The sequence below is a fragment of the Myotis nattereri genome, assembly GCF_964212035.1.
Source record: "Myotis nattereri genome assembly, chromosome: X".
In the NCBI taxonomy this organism is placed as follows: Eukaryota; Metazoa; Chordata; class Mammalia; order Chiroptera; family Vespertilionidae; genus Myotis; species Myotis nattereri.
Window position 1 is genome coordinate 18,790,716 of NC_138078.1, and position 25,334 is coordinate 18,816,049.

Sequence of the window (25,334 nt, forward strand, 5' to 3'; positions counted from 1 at the left end):
GTTTGCACCCGGGCCCCGGTCAGTGTGTGTGCAGGAGGCAACCAGTTGATGTGTCTCTCTCACATGGATGCTTCTTTCTCTCTCTCTCTTTCCCTCCCTCTCATCCACTCTCTCTGAAAAGCAATGGGAAAAGTATCCTCTGGTGAGGATTAACAAAACAAACCACAACAAAACCTAAGAGAAACAAGAAAAAGGAAGATCCTTAGAGTTGATGAAATATAAACCAATAATTTTCAGAAAGGGAAAGGGTCACAAAGCCAATTAAGTTTCAGAGGGGTGTGAACTCACGTAGAGGGCCAGGTCTGAACAACAAATCTTCAAACTTTTCTGTCAGCTCTCTAAACTGTGCAAACTGGTGTGGCTGAGGTAAGAAAGGAGAAAAAAAAGACCAATGTGTAACCCATTATGTAGGCAGAGTTCAACCCTATGAAATGGTCCTTCCTGAATAAAAATGTCCTACAGTATAGCTGGAATGTCATTATACTAGCTATGTTTACATTTCAGGTACAGTCATTTTTCTGTTGTCATAATAATGAGAAACAAGGCTGGCATGGGATGTCTTAAACCTGGTATGTACATGACAAGAAATAATGTGTGTGGCTATCTCCAATCTAGTTGATCTCTTTGAACACCTGAAAGTTTTCTGTCAAACATTACTTTAAAATTTGGGTTTGTTTTCCATTACTATTAATAGAATTATTGATGCACAAAAAGGAAAAAAAATAATGAATCTGCCTATAATTAGGTAGACAGAAAGATAATATTTTCTGTTCACATAGTTGAACTTTCTATGTTAATTTAGCTGTAGCTATTACTTGACATGCTTTAAAGAAACAACGGTTAGTAACTTATCAAGTACACAATTTAATATTAATGCTTTTACACAAGCATTAATATTAAATTGTATACTTGATAAGTAACATAGCTCATTTGAAATTGTTACCTTACAAAAAGATTAGTTTGATAGAAATAATATTTTTGGTTTTCAAATAAGTTTAAGCCTAGTTAAATGGAGATATTTAAACACAGAAATAAATGAAAGTATAATGATAAAATTGTAGAACAGGTTTTATGTGAACAGGAACATAATAAGGGGGGAAACCAAAATAAATTTTATAGTTTATTTATTTTTTAGAGAGAGGAATGAAGAGATAGAAACATCGATGAGAGAGAAACATTGATTGACTGCCTCCTGCACAGCTCCCACAAGGAATCGAGTAAGTCCGCAACCTAGGCATGTGCCCTTATCAGGAATTGAACCTGTGACCTCCTGGTTCATGGGTTGCCACTCAAATACTGACACCAAATGGGCCCAAAATAATTTTTAAAAAATATAGTTATAAGCATAACCAATGGACATAAGACACTGGGGGTAGGGGAGGCTGGGGGACTGTCTAGGGCGGGGGGATAAAATGGACACATATGTAATACCCTTTGTAATACGTTAAGCAATAAAAAAATAAAAAATATAGTTATTTAACTGGGGTAAAATCTAAGGGAATAGTAGTTATATATAAGGATAACTATGATTCTAATGTGAAGACTAGTAAAATAAATGAATATGATGACTATAGTTAACACTGCTGTATGATATATAGGGAAGTTGTTAAGAGAATAGATACTAAAAGTTCCATCACAAGGAGAAATTTCCTCTTTTCTTTTTACTGTATCTATGTGAGACAACAGATGTTAACTAAAATTATTAAGGTAATCATTTCACAATGTATGTAAATCAAACTATATGTGGTATTACCTTAATCTTATGAGTAATGTATGTCAATCTATCAATAAAACTGGGAGAGAAGGAAAAAATGAATAATATATGGAGAGCTGACTTTCCTTTTTATCCCAACATTTAATTTTTAGTCATTTCAGATACTCAGCATGAAGTAGTAACTCCATTTGATAAATTTCCTGATTTATAGTACAAAATTTCTGTTTATTTGTTTATTGGTTCCATGATTTTGCTGATAAAATGAAACATGTGAGAGTTTAATTTGCATATATGTTAAGCAACTTCAAAAGGATCCTCTCAAATATCTGTGTTTATTTATTTACTTATTTAATTTATTTATTTATGTGGTTAAGTTACTTTATTTTTTAAAATCATTATTGTTGGGGGGGGGATGGGAGCAGGCTAGAAGAGGTTAATGGGGGGAAAAGGAGGACCAATGTAATACTTTCAATGATAAAGATTAAAAAATAAAAATAAAATAAAATCTTTATTATTGAGAGTATTATAGATGTCCCTTTTTCCCCACCCCATTGACCTCCTCCACCCCATTCCTGCCATGCCCCCAAGCCTTCATAACCCTATTGTCTGTGTCCATAGGAAATGCATCTATGCAAATAAAATCTTTGGTTAATCTCTTCCTGCCCCCTTCTCCCCATTTCCCTCTGAGATTTGACATGTTCCATGTTTCCAGGCCTCTGGTTCTATGTTATTCATCAGTTTACTTTTTTCATTAGACCAGTGATTCTCAACCTTCCTAATGCTGAGACCCTTTAATAGAGTTCCTCATGTTGTGGTGACCCCCAACCATAAAATTATTTTCGTTGCTACTTCATAACTGTAATGTTGGTACTGTTATGAATCGTAATGTAAATATCTGATATGCAGGATGTATTTTCATTGTTACAAATTGAACATAATTAAAGCATAGTGATTAATCACAGAAACAATATGTAATTATATATGTGTTTTCCTACGGTCTTAGGCGATCCCTGTGAAAGGGTCATTCGACCCCTAAAGGGGTCGCGACCCACAGGTTGAGAACCGCTGCATTAGACAAAATGTTTATTTTGATTTTTAGATTCAATTATTGATAGGTATGTATTTATTCCCATTTTATTGTTCATTTTTAAAAATCTTCCTCCTCCTCCTCCTCCTCCTCCTCCTCCTCTTCCTCCTCCTCCTCTTTCTTCTTCTTCTTTTTGCCAACCACTTTTCTCTTGCTGCCTTTAAGATTATCTCTTTGTCTTTAACCCTTGGCATTTTAACTATGATGTGTCTTGGTGTGAGCCTCTTTGGGTCCCTTTTATTTGGGACTTTCTGTGCTTCCTGGATTTGTAAGTCTGTTTCTTTCACCAGGTAGGGAAAATTTTCTGTCATTATTTCTTCAAATAGGTTTTTTAATATCTTGCTCTTTCTCTTCTCCTTCTGGCATCCCCATAATGAAAATATTGGTCCACTTGACATTGTCCCAGAGGCTCCTTACACTATCTTCCTATTTTTGGATTCTTTTTTCTTTTTGCTCTTCTGATTGGGTGTTTATTGCTTCCTCATATTTCAAATAATTGATTTGATTCTTGGAATCCTCTACTCTACTGTTGAGTCCCTATAAATTATTCTTTATTTCAGTTACTGTATGCTTATTTTCTGACTGGTCCTTTTTCATGTCTTTGACATTCTCACTAAGATCCTTGAAAGTTTCACTAAGTCCCTTGAAGCTCTCATAAAGATCATTGAGCAACCACCCAGCCGATGTGGCTCAGTGGTTGAGTGTTGACCTATGAACCAGGAGGTCACAGTTTGATTCCCCGTCAGGGCATATGCCTGGGTTTCAGGCTCAATCCCCAGTGGGGAGCATGCAGGAGGAAGCGGATCAAAGATTATTTTCCATCATTGATGTTTCTATCTCTCTATCCCTCTCCTTTCCTCTCTCTGAAACGAATAAAAACATTTTTTAATGGGCAAGGGACCTGAATAGCCAATTCTCCAAAGATGACATACAGATGGCTAATAGACATATGAAGAGATGCTCAGTACCACTAACCATCAGAAAAATGTCAATTAAACCACAATGAGATATCACCTCACACCTGTCAGAATGGCTATAAACAATAAGTCAACAAAGAACATGTGTTGGCAAGCATGTGGAGAAAAGGGAATCCCCATGCATTGTTTGTGCGAATGCAGATTGGTTCAGCCACTGTGGAAAGCAGTATGGAGTTTCCTCAAAAAATTAAAAATGGAGCTGCCTTATGACCCAGTGATTCCACTTCTGGGAATATATCCAAAGAAATATGAAAGACCAACAGGAAGAATATAAACACCCCTATGTTCGTAGCAGTGTTGTTTACAATAGCTAAGCTTTGGAAGCAGCACATCAGACGAGTGGATAAAAAAGCGGTGGTACATTTACACAATGGAATACTACTCAGCCATAACAAAGAAGGAAATTTTACCTTTTGCGACAGCATGAATGGACCCAGAGGGTATTATGCTAAATGAAATAAACCAGTTAGAGAAAGACAAGTACCATATGATTTCACTTACTAGTATATGTGGAATCTAATGAACAAAATAAACTAACAAATAAAATAGAAATGAACTCATAGCTGTCAGAGGGGAGTGAGGAGGAGGGCTGAGTGAAAAAGGTGAATGGATTAAGCAAAAATAAAAAAGCTCATAGGCAGACAACACTATGAAGATTACCAGATGGAAAGGGGGATGGGGGGAGGCAGGAGAGGGTAAAGGGGGGCATAAATGGTGATAGAAAGAGAAATCAATACAATATACAGATGAGATATAATAGAATTGTACACCTTGAACCTATATAATTCTATTAACCAATGTCACGCCAATAAATTCAATAAAAAAGAAACAGAAATAGATGCTTCAATTAAAATTAATTACATTACTTATTCATTTATTGATATTCCTATTACATAAAATTACATATTTCTATTCCAACAACTAACGCTGTAGTTTTTACATATATTTATGATTTATGTAGAAATTTAAAATTTTATTTTTTAATGAATTACACTTATATCTGTTTTTAAATTTAAATTCACTCTATAAATCCTTAGAAAACCTGGAGTATCCTAGCCATATTTCTCTTAAAACAACATTCTAGAAATAAATGAAGCAAAAAAACTACATCTATTTAACATAAAAATAATTTATAGTATAAAATCAACTACTTTTTGAAGAGCTATAACTTTGTTAGATTCATAAAGTTAATAAATTGCTACAACTTGATTTGGATCTTACATGTGATATTTTGTTAGCTTTCTTCCTTAATATATTAAATGTCATTCTGATAGAATGATAAATGTGCATATATCTGAAGAAGTTTCAGGTAAATGTGCAAAGAAATACAGAAAAATTGCTTGGAACAGGGAAATGTGTTTTCGTCTTTCATTTAAAAAAATGTTTATTTCAGTGGGACTTGATGACAGATGGGAATATAAATGGCCAGGAGCCTATATGCTCTCAATTTGTATTTACCATCTAAGTCAAGAAAAACTTCAAAGTAGTTATATTTTAGGGATATTAGTTCTAAATAAAATGAATTTTGTATCAATTCAATTGAGTTGTAAATAGTTCATATAACACAGACTACTAAATGTGCAGATTTAAAAGCAAGAAAGGGGAAAACTAACTTTGTTGCGTGATAGCTATTAAAGGGCAGAGTGGAAAAAAAATGAGAAAAGAGAGGTGGGCAGGGCCTGATCATAGAAGACTCTGTGAGCCATTATAACAAGCTGGCATTTTATTGAGCTTATAGTAAAAGCCTATTAGATATTTTTTCTTTTAGCAGTAAACAATTTGATGTATATATATATATATATATATATATATATATATGATTTAAAAAGTCATGTGTACAAAAGTTACAACACAGAAAATTATAATTTAATGATATTGATATTTTAATAATTTTACTGTCATAATTTAGTACATCGGCTTTTCTCCAGAAATATCCACTATCAACAGTGTCTTATGCATCTCCCCAAAATATATCTCATGCATATATGTAATTATGTATCTTCCCTCTAATTTTAACACAAATGGAACTATAATAGTCAAATTTTTCTGTTGCCTAGTTTTTTCCTAAAGAAAACATCATTTTTGTTCCCATTTTTAAATTTTTTCTTATCAGCCCATTGCATTATATAGCATGCATGATATATTTGTTTTGGTTTTTTTTCTGTTTAACTACTGCTTATCTTACTACACTGTAAAATCCATAGAGACAAGGACTTTGTCTTGTTGATGGCTGTGTAGCTAGTGCCCAGAACTTAGTATGAGCTCAAATCCTTGCTGAATGTAATAATGAATGAACCACTGATATCCTCCCATGTCAGCCCATATTCTACCATGCCATTCAATTGTACAAGTCACACTAAAGTTTTGTAACCATCTTTCAGTTTCTGGTTATAAAGCCTGCAATGTGGCAATGTATTCTTGTACATATATCTTTATGTGCATATGTGTGTACATTTGTTATATATGCATTTTGAGTATATTCCTTAGATGATTTCTTAGAAGGAACATTGTTAAATGAAGGTATGTGTGCTTTTAAATTTGATAGAGATAGCCAAATTGCACTCCTAAAAGGGGGTGCAAGTTTAGAATACAGCAAAATAATATGTTTTCCCATATTCTTTCTGGTCATCAGCCTCAGATGCCAGGAGTAAACTAAACACATCAGAGGATATTAAATGGATATTTCGCCTCTTGGAAACGTGGGTTTAGTCATCAATAAAGTAGAGATGATAATGAAACCTATGTTGACTGTTCTTTAAAGAGAGGAAATTGTCTTTGGATTTGAAAATGAATAACAAATGAAAGTAAAAAACAATAGCCTCAATATACTTATCAAATCTATATTATAAAAGACCTGTGGCCCTAACGCCGTAATGACGGAAGACTGGCGTGGGTGGGTAGGGCTGTGAGCATGGCGAGGCCGCATGGGTAGGTGGGATCACACGATTTCATGTGCTGGGCTTCTAGTATATTAATATTTTAGCTGCTATTTTCTCATTGGCATAATTTAAGAATATGCATTTGCCCTCATTGGAAAAATTATAAACCTTTAACATTTTAAAGTGTTCTGACCTGAACTTTGACATATAAGATGGCCCATAAAAGACAGTTCTAGATTATCTCTTTTTATTGTTAGATGATTTTTTAAGACAAAAAAGCACTTGGCAATAATAATGATTTAAAAAAAAAACTACTGGCTTTTAAACAGTTATTATAGATGATCATCATGCTAAGTATTTTCCAAATATTTATTTGATATTTATAGTTGTCCTTTTGAGTTATGCATTATTATTTTTTTATTTTATTGATTTTTTACAGAGAGGAAGGGAGAGAGATAGAGAGAAACATCAATGAGAGAGAAACATCAATCAGCTGCCTCCTGCACACCCCCTACTGGGGATGTGCCTGCAACCAAGGTACATGCCCTTGACCAGAATCAAACCTGGACCTGGGACTCTTTAGTCTGCAGGCCGATGCTCTATCCACTGAGCAAAACCAGTTAGGGTTGAGTGATGCATTATTATTTCAATTGTACAAATGAAAACAAAACAAACCAATGCACAAAAGTTTTAAATAGTTTATCCAAGACTAGAAGTTAAGAATGATCATCTCTTGTATTACATTTGTCATTGACTTGTTGATGTCATTAAGCAATTTAATTTCTGTGTCTGTTTCTTGGTCAAGAAACAATAAGATGAGAGATTGAATGGTCATATGCTCCTTTGAAGTTCTAGTATTTATAAATGTAATTGCTGAAAAAACCCATTCTAAACCGCATCATGATCAACCCATACTACTTTTCATCAATTAGATAATTTAGCAGTTCTTTATGTGTAGCTGAAATCTTTCTTGATTTCATTTAAGCCCACTTCTTTTAATCTGATCCTCTGCAGACAAAACAATATTCCACCAATACACAATAATTATTTCATTTTTATCCCATTTTCTGCTATACAGAAAAGGCAGAAATACAACTAGATTTCTCCCCTTTAGTAATTAAAAATTATTTGGCATTCACTTTAACTTCTTCAAATCCTTTATTAAAATAGAGATTCAAATTAAACTTAATATTCCAATAAGAGTTTTAGGTAGGGAACTAAAGCCAAGTACCTTTATAAAGAAAGAATTTTTTCTTAATGCTTTAATATCATTGTATGCTTGACATGTTCCAGAATGATATGGATTTCATTCTTATCATTTTGTCACTGATACAGTTTATTACTTTTATTTATAAATATTTTCAGTACTTGTATCTAGTTATTTTTCTCTTGCTATCTTATTTTGATATTATGGATATCTGTTTATATGTTTACTCATTCATTTTTATTCATTCTTGAAACTTTCCCCCTAATTGTTTAAGTTCATTTTATCGTAACAATAAAGATGTGATAAAGAAATTTGATAATTATAGCTTATTTCCTTTACATAGTTATTTAACACAATCATTGCATAAAATTGTCTTGTGGAACAAAGTCTTGTCAAATGTAGCATATCCACAAATCATTTATTTCTTCATCCTAGGTCAGTGATGGCGAACCTTTTGAGCTCGGCGTGTCAGCATTTTGAAAAACCCTAACTTAATTCTGGTGCCGTGTCACATATAGAAATTTTTTCATCTTTGCAACCATAGTAAAACAAAGACTTATATTTTTGATATTTATTTTATATATTTAAATGCCATTTAACAAAGAAAAATCAACCAAAAGAATGAGTTCGCGTGTCACCTCTGACGCGCGTGTCATAGGTTCGCCATCACTGTCCTAAGTTATAGTCAAACTCTTGACAGATATTGTCTGTGTGTGGCCTGCCCCTAGTGTTCTGCTTAAAGTGATAGAGGCAATACCAAACTTCTTTATCTAGTCATTTCGGTTTTCTCATCTAGATTATTCTTTACATACTATTTTCAGTTAGAAATTGGAAAAAATTTCTTGATTTATTCATGAGGTTCCCATTGCAAAGCATGAAGTTTCTCAATTGTAGAGAAAATACCATGATGTATAAGCTCAGTGCACAATGCTGATATGATACTACATTCTGTTCTAAAACTGATCAATTACAGTGACTCCAAAGAAGAGTGATCAAAAGGGTCTCATCATAAAAAGGATGTTAAAGTAAACATGAGTTTGTAACTTAATAAGAGAAAATTAAAGAGGAATTCAGCTTTATCTCCTAATATTATAAGTAAGATTAGTAAAGTTACAATATTTCTAACTGAGCAGGCCTATAAATGATCATAAATCTCATGCTGAAACATGTCTGTAGAATCCAGTTTAAGAACTCTTAAATCTCTGTGGATGGATAGCTTGGACTAGATGACCTATACAATTCTCTCCATAACTAACTTATGTCAATGGTGTGCTACTCTGTAGAACATTGGATTAGGTGGAACCATATGACAGTGATTACTTTTTTTTTTTTACCATTTTTGACCTACATTAATGATGCATAGTCCAACATAATATAGTAGGATTCACTATTAAATTCTGAATGTTCTAAATGTAGCACATTTATGGCTTCTGAGCTTAGAGGAATTTTTCCATGCTATCAAACAATCTCTGGGCTAGTCTCTCAACCTTTCTTTTTACTGTCCACCTGTGTACTTCACTCATTTTTGCCATTCTGAATTTTACTCTAATTGGGCATAAGATAGTTTTTGCAATTCAAATATCCAACTGGTGAGTTTTAATATATGAAACATTCTGCTTTGGCCTCTTCTGATGATAAAACATGCTGGGATAGATGCTAGATATATCTGATGTGTCTCATAAAGGTCTGTAGTTCTGATGCTCAGAAAACTTCCCATGCTGCTTCCCCTTTGCTTCCTAAATGACAGCTGTACAGATCCTACCTATAGTTGCATTGGCAGTCATTTCTCTTTTGCAGAAACCATTAGCTCTTTGGTAGAGATAATGCTATAGTCTTATTTTTCTTTCTCTATTCAATAAAAGGTCATGCAGTGAATGCAAAAGAACAACTCCAATATGCTTAGTGCTGCCACCAGGAAGAGATATTTTGGTATGACTGTGAGGTCTCCCTTGTAGGTGTATCTTAGAGTTAAACATAGACCCTGCTATGAGGATTTGTGTTAAAGTAACTTAAAGAAGTGTTCCCAGGGGTTTACTGCAAGAGATAATGGAAGCCAAGGAAGGGTTCCATCTCCAGTAAAAGTCTCTCAGATGGTATAGCTTCAGTCTGATCCTGCTGGAAAACTCTGGAGTGTAAATTATGCCTCATATTTATCCTTAGCCAAGGCTAGGGAGCTGCTCTTTCATACTGCTATACAGTACAGTCATTGGTTAAGGCTACTCTGAGCAATGGGCTCGCTAACTCCTAGGCCAGTGATGGTGAACCTATGACACGCGTGTCAGAGGTGACACGCGAACTCATTCTTTTGGTTGATTTGTCTTTGTTAAATGGCATTTAAATATATAAAATAAATATCAAAAATATAAATCTTTGTTTTACTATGGTTGCAAAGATGATTTCTATATGTGACATGGCACCAGAGTTAAGTTAGGGTTTTTCAAAATGCTGACACGCCGAACTCAAAAGGTTCGCCATCACTGTCCTAGATGCTTCAAAACCTTTTCATCTGTGAACAAAAGCAGATCCAGCAGCTCGGGAGGAAAGGGGAGATGGACGGTACCTCTAAAAAATGGTAAAAAGGGATTTGAGGGGACCTGGTTGGAGCATGAACATTAACAATTACAGAGTGTCTATAAGCTGACTATTGGGGAGGACTTTGTTGCTACTGCATACTGATAGAAGCACAAAGAAACAATAAGGACACCTTTAAGAAGTGTGTAGAAACCTAATTAGGAAGTTGAAACTAAAACTAAAGTCATGGTGAACCAATGCTATTCAGTTCCCAAAACTTGCTGGATAGAGGGTTTGAATCCCACAGTTGTCATCCTACTTCTTGTCTGTTGAATGAGTAATAAAGCACAATGAGAGCAGTGACTGTCAGTGGAAAGGGCATTTGAAGTTCTCACTGGCAAATTAGTGCAGAAAAAGCCAGTTTCTTTTCCTTTTATTCCATGACACAAAAAGAAAGGTTTGCCGCTATAGAATCAAAAGCTGAGTTAGGCATCAAAGCTAAAAGGACAAAATATTATAGAAGGACTCAATCCTTAGCTGCTCATTATTCCTTTGTAAAGACTTTAGTTTCAAAGGAGTCTCATATGTGATTATAATAATATATGGACAAATTGTTATATGTTACATGTGAGATGGGTCTCATTGTAAGAGCTGCCAGTTCCTGAAGACTAAAGCTGTAAAGGTTTATTCAAATGGAGCAGTGACCCAATAGAGAACCTCTCATTCAATATCTTGTGGCTTGAACAGGAACTATTAAATATGTCAGGAAGACAAAGAGTCAATATAAAGTACATAAAACTTTATAGGATTTTTTTTTCTTGAGAAATACAGTCTTCTTTCTTTAAATAAAGGACTCTGGGAAGACTCTTGGCAGCTTCAACAGCATATAAAAATACTCATTTTGCCAACATCGTGAACTTGTGTCGACCTGAATCACAATGACCCATAATCTTCTGTCATATGGGAATTTAATCTCTATTATCTGCAACTACAAACAATATAATTCCATTATATAAATGAACTTTTTTGGTACATATGAGGTGTTTACTCCTTAAATGAAGACAGAAAAGTTTTTTTTTTTTTCAAGAAAATCTAAACCTCAGATAAAGTAAGTTATTATACAGTAGAAGGCAATGATCCATCTTTATTGAACACTCTTTAAAACAAATGATTGAGTTTTGCTTTCTCATATGTCTTTTTCAATACTGGTCTTTCCTTTCCCTAACTTCATAGGAAATACCTATATTCAGAGACAATTTTTAAAATTCATTTACCACATATACCAGCAGTTTGACTTTAAAAATATTTCACATACAAAAACTGAGGTCATGAAAGGTTCAATGTTCAAAGTCACTAATCATCTGAGAGATGCAAACCAAAACAACAATGAGGTACCATCTCACACCTGTCAGAATGGCTATCATCAACAAATCAACAAACGGCAATTGCTGGAGAGGATGTGGAGAAAAAGGAACCCTCTTGCACTGCGGTAGGAATGCAGACTGGTGCAGCCACTGTGGAAAACAGTATGGAGTTTCCTCAAAAAGTTAAAAATGGAACTCCCATTTGACCCAGTAATCTCACTTCTAGGACTATATCCCAATAAATCAGAAACACCAATCAGAAAAGATATATGCACCCCTATGTTCATAGCAGCACAATTCACCATAGCTAAGATTTGGAAACAGCCCAAGTGCCCATCAGCAGATGAGTGGATTAAAAAACACAATGGGATACTATGCTGTTGTTAAAAAGAAAGAACTCTTATCATTCACAACAGCATGGATGGACATGGAGAGCATTATGCTAAGCGAGTAAGCCAGGCAGAGAAAGGTAAGTATCACATGATAGCACTCATTTGTGGAATATAATGATCAACATAAACTGATGAACAAAAATGTATCCAGAGACAGAGAAGCATCAAACAGACCATCAAACCTCAGAGGGAAGGCAGGGGAGGTTGCTGGTGGATAAGAGATCAACTAAAGCAGTTGTAGGCATGCATATAAGCATAACCAATGGACACAGACAGGGGGTGAGGGCATGTTCTTGAGGGGTGGGAGTCGCCAGGGAAAGGTCAATGGGAGAAAAAGGAGATATGTAATACTTTAAAGAATTCAAATATTTTAAAAAGGAAGAAAGGGCCTAGCCAGTGTCGCTCAGTGGTTGAGCATCAACCTATGAACCAGGTTAAGCATTGACCTGTAAACCAGGAGGTCACGGCTCAATTCCCTGTCAGGGCACATGCCTAGGTTGCGGGCTCAATCCCCAGTGGGAGGCAGCCGATCAATGATTCTCTCTCATCATTGATGTTTGTATCTCTGTCTCCCTCTCCCTTCCTTTGTGAAATCAATAAAAATATATTTAAAAAATATATAGACCTAATTGTTGGACAGAACAAAAGCCCGCCGGGCATAATGTGGTATATTTCATAAATATCTCTAGAAGTCATCCAAGAATGTTTAGTGGTTAGGAAAGGAAGATGTACAAATATATTCTATATTTTGCATCATATCACTGAGACTTAAAACAATTCCCAGGTAATAAAAACCTGTCCCTCCCAATCTCCAGTGCCATACTCAGGCATTTAGGATACTGTTTACCTCCGTCATCCTAGATCCTATTGCAAGAAGTCACCATTGAGGTTCAGCACGATTTATAGGAAGGAGAGTTAGTTGAAGTCCCTGTGAACTAAACAGTGGCCTAGAGCCTAGGAGTGGGCATATAGCTCTATGGCAAGATTGTGAAAATGTGTTTGTTCCTGCCCTACAAAACCCAAGACAGTGAAACTGTGCTACAGTGTATGTGATTGAGTTAGGAAAAATAAACTTCAGAAAGCACCAGTACTACTGTCCAGATCCATGCACGCTCTTAATAGTAGTGTTAAACTATGCACAAGTAAGAATATGCATGAGAAAAAAATAATAACACGCTATAAATCATCTCTCTCCTTTTGCACAGAGTTAGAAGTAAACAATAACGAAAAATCTCTTAAGTACTGGGAATCACTATTTACTGATTGTTGTTCTTCCTTTTCATCATTTTTCCTATACATCACAGGCTACCCACCCCTTCTGTAATTTTTCTGTCCATCCAATCCCCAGTGTCCAATTCCTCTCTGAAACTTGGAAGTTTCTAAATTCAAACATTTAAAGTCATTAAATAATTGGCCTCCCTGCATTATCTTAGCCAAGAATTGGTACTTCAATCCTTTCAAATGTAAAGTGAAAAGTGGAAATTTAGATATTGCCAAGCAAGTGGAAATACATTTTGAGTTATTGATACATTTGAAGACTCTTTATCCATGAAAATATACTTGATTTACTCCGTTTTAGGTGATTGGATGGCTGGAACCAGAAGGTTAAATCTTCGTTGTCCTTGTTCTCCTACAAACCCTGGGGAGGGGAGGTCAGTACGGATGGCTTTGCTGAAGGCTAGATCCAATATCTTGCTGGAGGGGAGGCAACAGCTTCTTTGACCAAATTTTATTAGAAGAAGATGGAGTCCTGTCTTAGAAGTAAATATCTATAGGTTGGCTAGTGCCTTTGCATTGGGCTAATAGAGGAACCCTTATAGTCAGCAGTGAATAAAGGCATCTTTTGTGTGGTAAGTTTGAATGGTAGTGGCATAGCAGTTCATAGCAAAGGCAGAAATTAAATGTGCATGCACATGTGCACCCTCACACACCACATATCACTTAGCAGAAGCAGTGAGTCAGTATAGGTGTTGGCATTAAGGTAAGAGTAGAAGGAAGGTACAGTGGTAGCAAAAGCAGAAACAGTAAGTAGGAATAGAGACAGGGAATAGTTCAGCCTAATGTTGTATCTTTTGATTGTGAAACACTAGGTCACTTTTCTTGAATGGAGTGACAAAGCAACAGGTCATTAGAGCTACACCATCCTGAATTGCATGAATGCTCTTCAGTAGGTCCACTCTAAAATTAAATGCCATTAACTAAAGCAACTGAAGAAAAATTAATCTAGTACAATGATTTCAGTCAGCTCAATCATTTACTATACAAGCTTTCATCATGTAAAAATATATCAGTCAGTAGTATTTTATTTTATTTTATTAAAACAAGCTGTATATTTACCTTATGTGCTTGGATTAAAATTATATAGGCATAGCTGAAATGGTATATCAATCCTTTCAACAATTTCCTATTGAAAGATCTTTTAGAAAGAGCCTTTGTTCTCTGGACCTTTTTTAAAAATGTATTTATTGATTTCAGAGAGGAAGAAAGAGGGAGAAAGAGAAATATCAATGATGAGAGAGAATCATGGATCGGCTGCCTCCTGCACACCCCTTACTGGGGATCCAGCCCACAACCCAGGCATGTGCCCTGATCGGGAAACCAACAGTGACCTCCTGGTTCATTGAAACAATATTGATCACTGATTCCTAGAAATGTTCTTGCCCCTTAACTTCTCTGATAATATTTTCTCTTTGTGTTTCTCATAATTTCTTAGTCATCCCTCCTCTTTTCTGTCCCTCCTGAAGACCAGTCCTCCTCTGTATACAAGTAATATTTGAGTTCATCAGGCTTAGTTATATACTTATTTTTCTTTTATCCTATATTCAAAGTCAATCATTTTACTTGGTTTCAATTGTCATAGATACAGCAATGACTCCTTCACTTACATTTCTAGCCTAGGACTCTGAGCCCCAGATCCCTATACTTTTTTTTTTTTTTAATCCTCACTCGGGGACATTTTTTCCATTGATTTTTAGAGAGTGGAAGGGAGAGGGAGAGACAAATACTAATGTGAGAGACACATCGATTGGTTACCTCCCGCATGCCCCTGACCAGGGCTGGGAGCCTGCAACCAAGGTACGTGCCCTTGACCGGAATCAAACCTGGGATCCTTCAGTCCACAGGTCAATGCTCTATCTACTGAGCCAAACCTGTTAAGGCTCTATACTTGTTTTTTAATATTATGGCAAGCCCAGCCAGCATGGGTCAGTGTTGAACATCGATTTATGTACCAGAAGGCCAATGGTTTGATTCCTGGTCAGGGCACATGCCTGGGTTGCAGGTTCGATCCCCAGTGGGGGACATGACAGGGAAAGCCTATCAATGGTTTTCTCTCATCATTGATGTTTCTATCTCTCTCTTCCTCTGTGAAATCAATAAAAATATATTTTTAAAATATGATGGCAAAATATAAAGAATGTAAAATTTAAAGTTTTAACGATTTCAAAGAGTACAGTTGTACGTCCATCACCACCACCGATCTCCAGAACTTTTTCATCTTCCCAAATTGAAACTTCATACCCATTAAACAATAACTCCCATTACCCTCTCCCTCCAGCCCCCAGCAACTACCATTCTACTTTCTGTCTATATGAATTTGCATGTGGAATAATACAATATTTGCCCTTTTGTGTCTGTCTTATTTTATTTGGCATTATGTTTTCAAAGTTCATCCATGTTGTAGCATGTACCCGAATTTCATTTACCCATTCATCTGTCCATGGACATTTGTGTTGTTTTCATATTTTAGCTATTGTAAAAAAAAATGCTACTGTGAACATTGGTATACAAATATCTGTTCAAGGTCTCTGCTTTCAGTTCTTTTGTGGAACCAACATACTATATATTTTATATATACTTCTCTTTATATTTGAATTTGGCCTTGACTCTTCAAAACAAAATAAAATAAAATGTTTTATCTTTGCCTCAAAATACGGTCCTTCATTAGTGTTCCTTTGAAGAATGGCAGGCATATAAACCAGAAAATAAGAAGTCACCCTTGATTGAACCCTCTTCCTTACCTTTCATATCATTGCCTTGTCAGTTTTAACTCAAATATTCCTTAAATCCACTTATTTATGTCTATCCTTATCACCATTTCTCTGGAAAGAGTTCTCATTATCATTTTGATTATGGCAATGGCTTTCTAATTGGTTTACCCATATCCATTCTTACCTTTTCTCCTTACAAGCACTGCTCTGCAATATGGCCAGAAAGTTCACAAATTATCATGTCACCCACCTGTTGAAAAATAAGTATTCAGTGGTTTAACATTATTAAGATAAAGATCACAATACATAATATGGTTGGCAAAGCCAAGTCTGATCTGGCCTCCACTTCCTCAGCTTCATCTCTCACAAAATCTACCTCTTTTTCTGATCTCCCATCATACTGAGCTTCCTTGGGTTTTTAATGGGTCTCCTACCTGGAACAGGGACATGGTGAATTATATTCACTCTAACTAGGACCCTACCCTCTATTCTTTATCATCACGACATGGAAGTTATCCTTCACCCCTAAGATCAGATTAAACTCCCTTATAAGCTCACATTAATGCATTTTTCTTTTTTTAACATCTATATAATAAAAGGTTAATATGCAAATTGTCCCCTTGGGAGCTCGACTGACCGGGAGTTTGACCGCTTGCTATGACATGTGCTGACCACTAGGGGGTGGCACAGAATGAAGGAAGGCCCCAGCCAGCACCCAGTAGCCAGGGGAAGGAAGGCCCTGATCAGCCCTGATTGCCAGCCAGGCCTAGGGACCATACCCATGCACACATTTTGTGCACCGGGCCTCTAGTCTTATCATAAGATGCATTTCTAAATTTTATTGTTTTTTTTTATTAAAATACCAGAGGCCCGGTGCATGAATTCGTGCACTGGTGGGGTCCAGCCGGCCCACCCGATGGGCACCATTGGGGGTGGGCCAGCTGGGGCAAGGTGTCGTGGGCGTTCTGGTCGTTCCACCATTTAGTCAATTTGCATATTACTTTTTTATTATATAGGATATCTTACCCATTAGAATATAAGGTTCAGGAGGTCATCATCATGTCTACCTTTTTGAACTTCTATATATAGAACAGATAACACAGTTCCTAACACAGAATAGACACTCGGTGCTTGTGGGATGAAGGAATAAATTGATTTATGTCTCTATGGTCTCCCCAGAATTCAGGTGTTCTTCTCAGATAAAGGTCTTGCATTGCCCTATTCATGTTGGCATCCCCAACATCTACCACATTTAGGGATCAATCATGTTTGCTGAACTGAACACCATAATTCTACATTCAACAGAGTTTTAAAAATTAGCCAGAAGCATACCCTTTGTCCACAGTTTCTAGTCTTCTCTGTAAGAATATCCTTCAAACCATGTTCCTTTTCCTTTGTAGAGTAGTTATCCCACTCTTTCTTTTTCATAGAGAAAAAGGACAGCATTTTATTTAGGCAGGAAATGAAGACAAATAGGAAGAAAAAAGTCTGCAAAGAGCTGTGCTTTTATATGTGCATCAGAGGTACTATTGCTAGGCTTTCTGTCTGTCCTTTAACAGAGGTGATACATTCTATTTTTCCAGACTGCACTCTCTTCCTTAGACACTAGTTTTCTAATCATCACTCATTCTAACTCTCTAAGCAGAGAAAGCCTATAGTATTAATATTATTTTTACTAATATGACTTACATTCTTGGTGGGAATAAGCAGAGAGCGCAAAATAGATGAAACACCATGTATTGAAAATCATAAATGCTTAAAGAGGTTATGTTACAGACATACACACAAGGACATATTTTTTTCTTTATTTAACCTCTTATATAATAATACATGTGTGTTCCAATTTTACAGAAAACTGTTAAACCAAGGCATAAAGAAGTTAATGTCACTCAACATAATAAGTAGGAAAGTATGTCTGACTAAAAGTTTACACTTTTAACTACTATGCTACCCCAAATTACTAAACAAATAACTTACTTGATCCTAACAATCACCCATATTTGGAAAAGTGTAGAAATTTGTGAGGTAAGATTGATGATTTAGGGTGTAAGCTCCAGGTGCAGGCTGCCTGGTTTGATATTTAATATCTTCTACTTTCTAGTTGTGCAATCTTGGGCAAGACATTTAAACACTGTGCCTCGACTACCTGATCTAAAAAACAGGAATACATATAAAGCATTATGAAAAATAAATGAGTTAATTACATGTGAAGCATTTAGAAAAATGCTTGGCATATAGTAATGATGTTAAACATTATTAAGTGGCTCAAAACTATTTGGCATGTAGAAGAGACTCAGTAAAAGTTAGTAATTATTATTATTGCTAATATTACTCCTACCCCCAAGTTGTATAAAACTAAGATTGGCCCTAGTTGGTTTGGCTCAGTGGATAGAGTGTTGACTTGCAAACTGAAGGGTCCCGGGTTCGATTCCAGTCAAGGGTACGTATCTCAGTTGCAGACTCTATCCCTGGCCCTGGTCAGAGCATGTGTGGGAGGCAATCAATTGATGTGGCTCTCTCACATTGATGTTTCTCTCTACCTCTTCCTCTCCCTCCCACTTTTTCTAAAAAAATCAATGGAAAAATATCCTTGAGTGAGGATTAACAAAAAAAACAGCAAACAAACAAACAAACAACAACAAAACAACTAAGATTAATCTCTGGATTCTTTAGGAGTTTCAAGAAAATAAATTATAGTCATATAAATATAAGTGATATATATGAGGATACTTCTTAGCTGTCTTGCTTTAGGGGTGACCATATGTGTCTTTTGGGAGAAGGGATGAAGTTACCCAAAACTTCTCAGGGACTTGTGGGCATTCTAGTAGGCTTCAGTTAAATATTTAAGTCAAGATGTCCTGAGGAGAAATTTCATCTCTCCTCAAACTAAAATAGTGTAGAAGAGTTGCTAGTTTTGTAACTAATTCAAATAATATGCAGAGACTTTTTTCCTTATCACTCCAAATGAAAATCAAAGTTGACAGGTGAAAAGGCAATGTGAGAGATTTGGAGGAACTAACCATGAATTACACTTTATCTGAAATTGAGGGATTATATTTATCAAATATAAAGGGTTTACCCTGCAGTTGTCTTGGCCTCGAGTCTTCAGACTGCATTAGTCAGAAATAACTTTTTGCCAACTGTGTTTATTCCTGCTATAGGTGAAGGCCATTTTCTCAAAGTGATTAACTGGCAGTAGTACTCAATCCATTTATCCTTCTCAGACGCTCCTATTGTAATGCATTGCATTACTCTCTCCCCTCTGTGAAGCTACAAATAGGCAGTAGCTGTGAGAACTTGAGTTCTGAGTTTCTTAAAAATGAAAGTCAGAGACCTAATGAAATTGCTCCAACATAATGTTGGGAGTGTTTGGGAAAATGTAGTGTTCTTCATCTTCTTGAGTGGTTTGCTTGGCAGATGTATTTGAACTGATCACATGCCAGGGCAAATGATTTGAATGTCACCAAATAATTAATTAGGATAAGCTAGAAGTCCTAGCCAATGCAAAGTGATTACCGAAATAAGCCAGGCCTTCGGCTTTGGGTTACCTCCATCTACCTTTGGCTAAGCTGAACTGCACAAACTGAGTGTTCAAATAACATTTTCACACTAATAACATTAACGGATTATTTCACAGCAATTCAACCAAAACCAAACACTCTATTTGATATGGAATCTTTATACATTTTGAAATTGTTTTGTTATAATGTGTCGGCATGCTTTTCTCTAAGTCATGTAGTTTCTAACATTGTATACATAATTTTGTGTTGCCTCAGGGAGTTGTTTACATTCTGAAGATTTTAGTCCTATATTAAGATAGACTGTTCATGAGTTGAATTAAAACTTCCTTTAGCTTAGCATGTAAAAGTCAATACTTCATTCTGGGCTCATTGTTCTAAAAATTGACATTCTCTGAGACTTCACTGAACACAATTTATAATTTATTTTGAAAATGATGCTCCCTAAATATATTAATACTACCAAGTAATTGCATGTTTTAGTTAGAATTAAGTTGAAAGTGGCAGAGCCCTAGCTGGTTTGGTTCAGTGGATAGAGCGTTGGCCTGCAGAATGAAGGGCCCTGGGTTTGATTCTGGTCAAGGTTGTGGGCTCTATCCCCAGTAGGGGGCATGTAGGAGGCAGCCAATCAATGATTCTCTCTCATCATTGATGTTACTATGTGTCTCTACCTCTCCCTTCCTGTCTGAAATCAATAAAAATATTTTTTTTTTAAAAAAAGAAAGTGACAGCCCTGACCGGTTTGGCTCAGTGGATAGAACAGCGGCCTTTGGACTGAAAGGTTCCAGGTTTGATTCCGGTCAAGGGCATGTACCTTGGTTGCAGGTACATCCCCAGTAGGGAGTGTGCAGGAGGCAGCTGATCAATGTTTCTCTCCCATCGATGTTTCTAACTCTCTATCCCTCTCCCTTCCTCTCTGTGAAAAATTAATAAAATATATTTTTTTAAAAAGAAAGTGACAGAGAACAGCTAAAATTAGCCTTAGCAAATAGGAATGAGCAGTCTGGAGAAAATGCAAAGCCAGATGCTGGAGGCTAAGGACAGTAGTAAGCATAATAAATTCGAGAAGTTCGTCAGAAAGCTGGCTGAAAATCTGCATATTATCACCTGCTGCTGAACAGCTGTAGGCATTTCCCCTAACCTGATAATCTTTTCCTGTTTACCAAACTTTATTTTTGATATGCCTGTTTGCATTCCTAAAGGGCCAATGTGTTTTCCAGTAAATAAAAAGCCTTGGGTCTGGAGATTCAGAGAGCCCACTTCACTAGAGAGCGGAGCCTCCGTCTGGCTCCCCTAATGCCTTCCAAATTTATATTTCTTGTCTAGTCTCTATTCATTTATGCATAGCCCTTCTCCAGATTCCTGAACCCTTGCTGCAAAAAAAGACTGCGGCAACCAGATATAGCTATTCAGGAACTCAGGAATATCTCTAGTTCTCAGATTTATTTTCTCCATCTTTTGGCTCTATTTTCTCTGGGTGAATATCATTAAAATTAGGTTCTCACCCAGCTGAAGATTAGAAACTATTATCAAGAGAAGATGGAATAGATGGGAGATAGATTAAAATGTTCACTCTGTTTAGAACTGGATTATTTTTGTGTTTCAGGAGTGTTTCCACTTTAAGGCTGCAAATTTGGAGTATGGAAGTGAAGAGAGGCCTAGACTTTGAAGGGAGTTTCAGTTGTGTGTTTATTACATGAAATCAAAGTTCTTCTTTGATTTATAAATAATCTATAATATCAGGGAAGGTTTTAAGAAACAGATAAACAAACAAATGAATGAACAAACAACAAAACAGAACTCAGGAGGTGTGGTAGCAAAAAAGCAGAAAAAAATTTTAAAAACCACAATGAAACTAAGATGGAAGAGTAATGAAGTTGAGACCAGAGAAACTTGCTTCTCAGTATCTTTTTTAGAAATTTTGGGTAGGTGATTTAGACTAGTCAACCCTGGGAAATTAAAATAATTATTCTCCAAGAAAGAAATAAACACTAGAGTGTTGGGAATAAAACTCAAAGCCTTATAGATAATCAAAGTTAGAGCCCTGGCTGGTTTGCTCGTTGTCAGAGCATCAGACATAGGGTTGCAGGTTTGATTCCCGGTCAAGGACAGATACCTTGTTTTAAGCCTGAATCCTTGGCCCTGGTTGTGGTGCGAACTGGAGGCAACCAATCAATGTGTCTCTCTCACATTGATGTTTCTCTCTCCCCCATACTCCTCCTTCCCCTCCAGTCTCTCTAAAAAAATCAATGGAAAAAATATCCTTGGTGAGGATTAAAAAAAAAAAGATAATCAAAGTTACATTACACAGTAACTATAAATGTTTCCTATGTAATTTGGCAAATATGTAGATAATGAAAGGGCGAGGGCTACGCCCTCCATCTTGCCCCAGGGCGAGGGCTATGCCCTCCATCTTACCCCGGATCCTCCATTTTTTGAGCAGCAGCCTTAGCCATGTGCTCAGCAAGGAGCTTCTTCCCGGAAGCCCAAGCCTCTGCTAGCCACACCTAGGATTTATTTAAATTAACCAATGACAATCAAGGGAAGTGCATGCCATAGATATGACCACATCCTGTGTAACAAGACACCAACTTGCACCCGGCCAGTCGGCAGGGCCCACAGTCCTCTCTCCTCCCCTTACTCCAACCCCCCTATAAAACCCCTCTCCACACAGAGCTAGCTCTCTATGCCTCCTGCCGCTGTGTCAGTGAGTGTGGTCGGGGAGCCAAGCTAGCTCAAATAAAGACTCTTTGCTTTTGCATCGGACTCAGCTGGCTCCCTGGTGGTCTTTTGGAGATCCTGAAATCTGGGCATAACAATATTTCCCCTTATTGTTTGATAATATCTTTTTTTATGTGTGTGTGATAGAGTAAGGCAATACAAATATTATTTTTTTAAATAAGCATTTCTTATTTTTAAAATCATCCCAAATTTAATAAGAAGACATGGCAAACCTAATTGATGTTTAATTCGACTATTAGTGAAATTGAACATCTTTTCATGTGTTTTGATTTTATTTAGCCCTTCTTTTGTGAATGACTTCTTATACCCTATTCTTTTTTTGTTGGTTATGTACTTTGATTTTTTTTAAAATTGATTTGTGCCCTAGCTGGTTTGGCTCAGTGGATAGAGTGTCAGCCTGTGGAGTGAGAGGTCCCAAGTTCAATTCCAGTAATGGGCACATGCCTGGGTTGCAGGTTCGATCCCTAGTAGGGGGTGTGCAGGAGGCAGCTGATCAATGATTCTCTCTCATCGTTGATGTTTATGTCTCTCTCTTACCCTCCCTTCCTTTCTGAAATGAATAAAAATATATATATTTAAAAAATTGGCCCTAACCAGTTTGTCTCAGTGGATAGAGCATCAGCCTGCGGACTCAGGGGTCCTAGGTTCGATTCTAGTCAAGGGCATGTACCTTGGTTGTGGGCACATCCCCAGTAGGGAGTGTGCAGGAGGCAGCTGATCAGTGTTTCTCTCTCATCGATGTTTCTAACTCTCTATCCCTCTCCCTTCCTCTCTGTAAAAAATCAATAAAATATACTAAACATTAAAAAATTGTTTTGTAGGATCTTTATATGTCTTTATTATATTAACCTATGTCTGTTCTCCATACTGAAATATATTTTCTTATTTTTAAAAAATAAGCATTTCTGATACCATCTTCAGGTTGATTAGTGGTGGATGTTTTCAGAGCAGCGGAACTGCAGACAGTGGGCCCCTCACTGTCTCCCGTGAAAGCCTGAGCTGACTGTGTAGCTTTCTCCCTTTGTCTCCTAACCACGTCCACCAATGAGAATGTTAATTCACCAGCTGCCCGCCTTAACAGATCCAAGAACAAGGGGAAAGCCAGTTCAGAAATTAATGTGGAGCTGAGGGAAGCTAAGAAGGGTGACCAGATGCTCAAAGGAGAAATGTCAGCTCATTTCCTGATGATGCTACTTCTCCAAGGCAGGAAAACCGCAACAACAGGGCACTGTAAATTGGTCTGTTGAGGACATGGTTGAAGGCATAAATAGCAAGGATTTGGAAAGCCAGCTCCAAGCTATTCAGGCTGTGAGGAAACTAATTTCTAGAGAAAAACAGTCACCCATAGACAACATAATCCAGGCTGGTTTGATTCCAGACTGTGTGTCCTTCTTGGGCAGAATTGATTGTAGTCCCATCCAGTTGGAATCTTCTTGGGCCCTAGCTAGCATTGCTTCCAGGGCATCGGAACAGACCAAGGCTGTAGTAGATGGAGATGCTATCCCAGCATTCATTTCTCTGTTGGCATCTCCCCAGGTTCACAGCAGTGAACAAGCCACATGGGCTCTGGGAAACATTGCAGGTGATGGTTCAGTTTTGTGAGACTTGGTTATCATATATGCTGCAGTTGACCCACTATTGGCTTTTCTTGTAGTTCCTGGGATGTCATCTTTTCATCTTTACTTACATAACGTGGTTACTTGTTGGGGAGCATGAGACTTGGTTGAAAAGTTTGTAAGGAGGACATTCTGAGAAAAGGGAAGTGTGTGGAAGGCCGCCTGCCCTGTTTATCGGAATTCCAACTTAGGGGAGACTTATGAGAGTGCCGAAGGTGGCGCCCCTAATTATTCCTTGACCTTTCCAAACAAGTCTGTGCATGTGCAGACCCCTGGGTGTTTACTAGAATCCTTATGCTTAATTCATGGGTGCCCTTGCCTAGAGGACAATGTAAACACAAGTGTCCTCCTGAGATTACTCACCCTACTGATTGTATCTAAAGATAAAAATTCCAATAAAGGCTAATGAGGCAGGCAATCGAGGCTGCTCTGGCTGCTAGAGCCAGGGACCCCTTAGCCCTCTCTTTCACAGTCAAACTGTGTCTGAGTAATCCGCTCATCCATCATCCAGGGGCTGCTGTACAGCTCTGGCAGTTACTTATGTCATTTTACCTGGACACTTTTAAACCTCTATCGCAACAACAATCTTTCACCCCCATTAGATGTTACTGAGCAGATTCTTCCTACTTTAGTTTGTCTCCTACATGATGAGGATCCATAAATACTAGCAGATAGCTGCTGGGCCATTTCCTACCTTACTGATCATTCAAATGAATGATTGAAATGGTCCTGAAAGCAGGAGTTGTGCCCCAAATTGTGAAGCTTCTAAGAGCTTCTGAATTGCCAATCGTGACTCCTGCACTAAAGCCATAGGAAATAATCTCACTGAGACAGATAAACAGACTCGGGGTTTAATATATGCGGGAGCACTTGCCGTCTTTCCCAGCCTGCTAATGAACTCCAGAACTAATATTCAGAAGGAGGCTACATGAACAATGTCAAACATCACAGCTGGCCTCTAGGACCAGATACAGCAAGTTGTGAATCATGGATTAGTCCCATTCCTCATTGTTGTTATTTCTAAGGCAGACTTTAAGACACAAAAGGAAGCTGTATGGGCTGTGGCCAATTCTACAAGTGGTGGTACAGTTGAACAGATTGTATACCTCGTTCATCATGGCATAATAGAACTGATGAACTTCTTAACTACGAAAGATACCAAAATTATTCTGGTTATTCTGGATGCCATTTCAAAGATCTTTCAGGCTACTGAGAAACTTGGTGAAACTGAAAAACTTAGTGCATACAGTGATGGAAGAATTTGGAGGTTTGGACAAAATGGATGCTCTACAAAACCATGAAAACAAGTCTGTGTACAAAGCTTCATTAAAATTGATA

At 37.0% G+C, this 25,334-nt stretch overlaps 1 pseudogene across 1 annotated transcript in view; it reads left to right on the forward strand.

The window, feature by feature from the left end:
- LOC308511524 (importin subunit alpha-1-like) overlaps positions 1-25,334 on the forward strand; it is a 53,338-nt pseudogene that overhangs the window by 27,543 nt on the left and 461 nt on the right. The window contains exons 2-3 of the transcript in view: positions 23,392-24,048; positions 24,508-25,325. The product of the transcript in view is annotated as an importin subunit alpha-1-like (transcript). The remainder of the gene's footprint in view (positions 1-23,391; positions 24,049-24,507; positions 25,326-25,334) is intronic.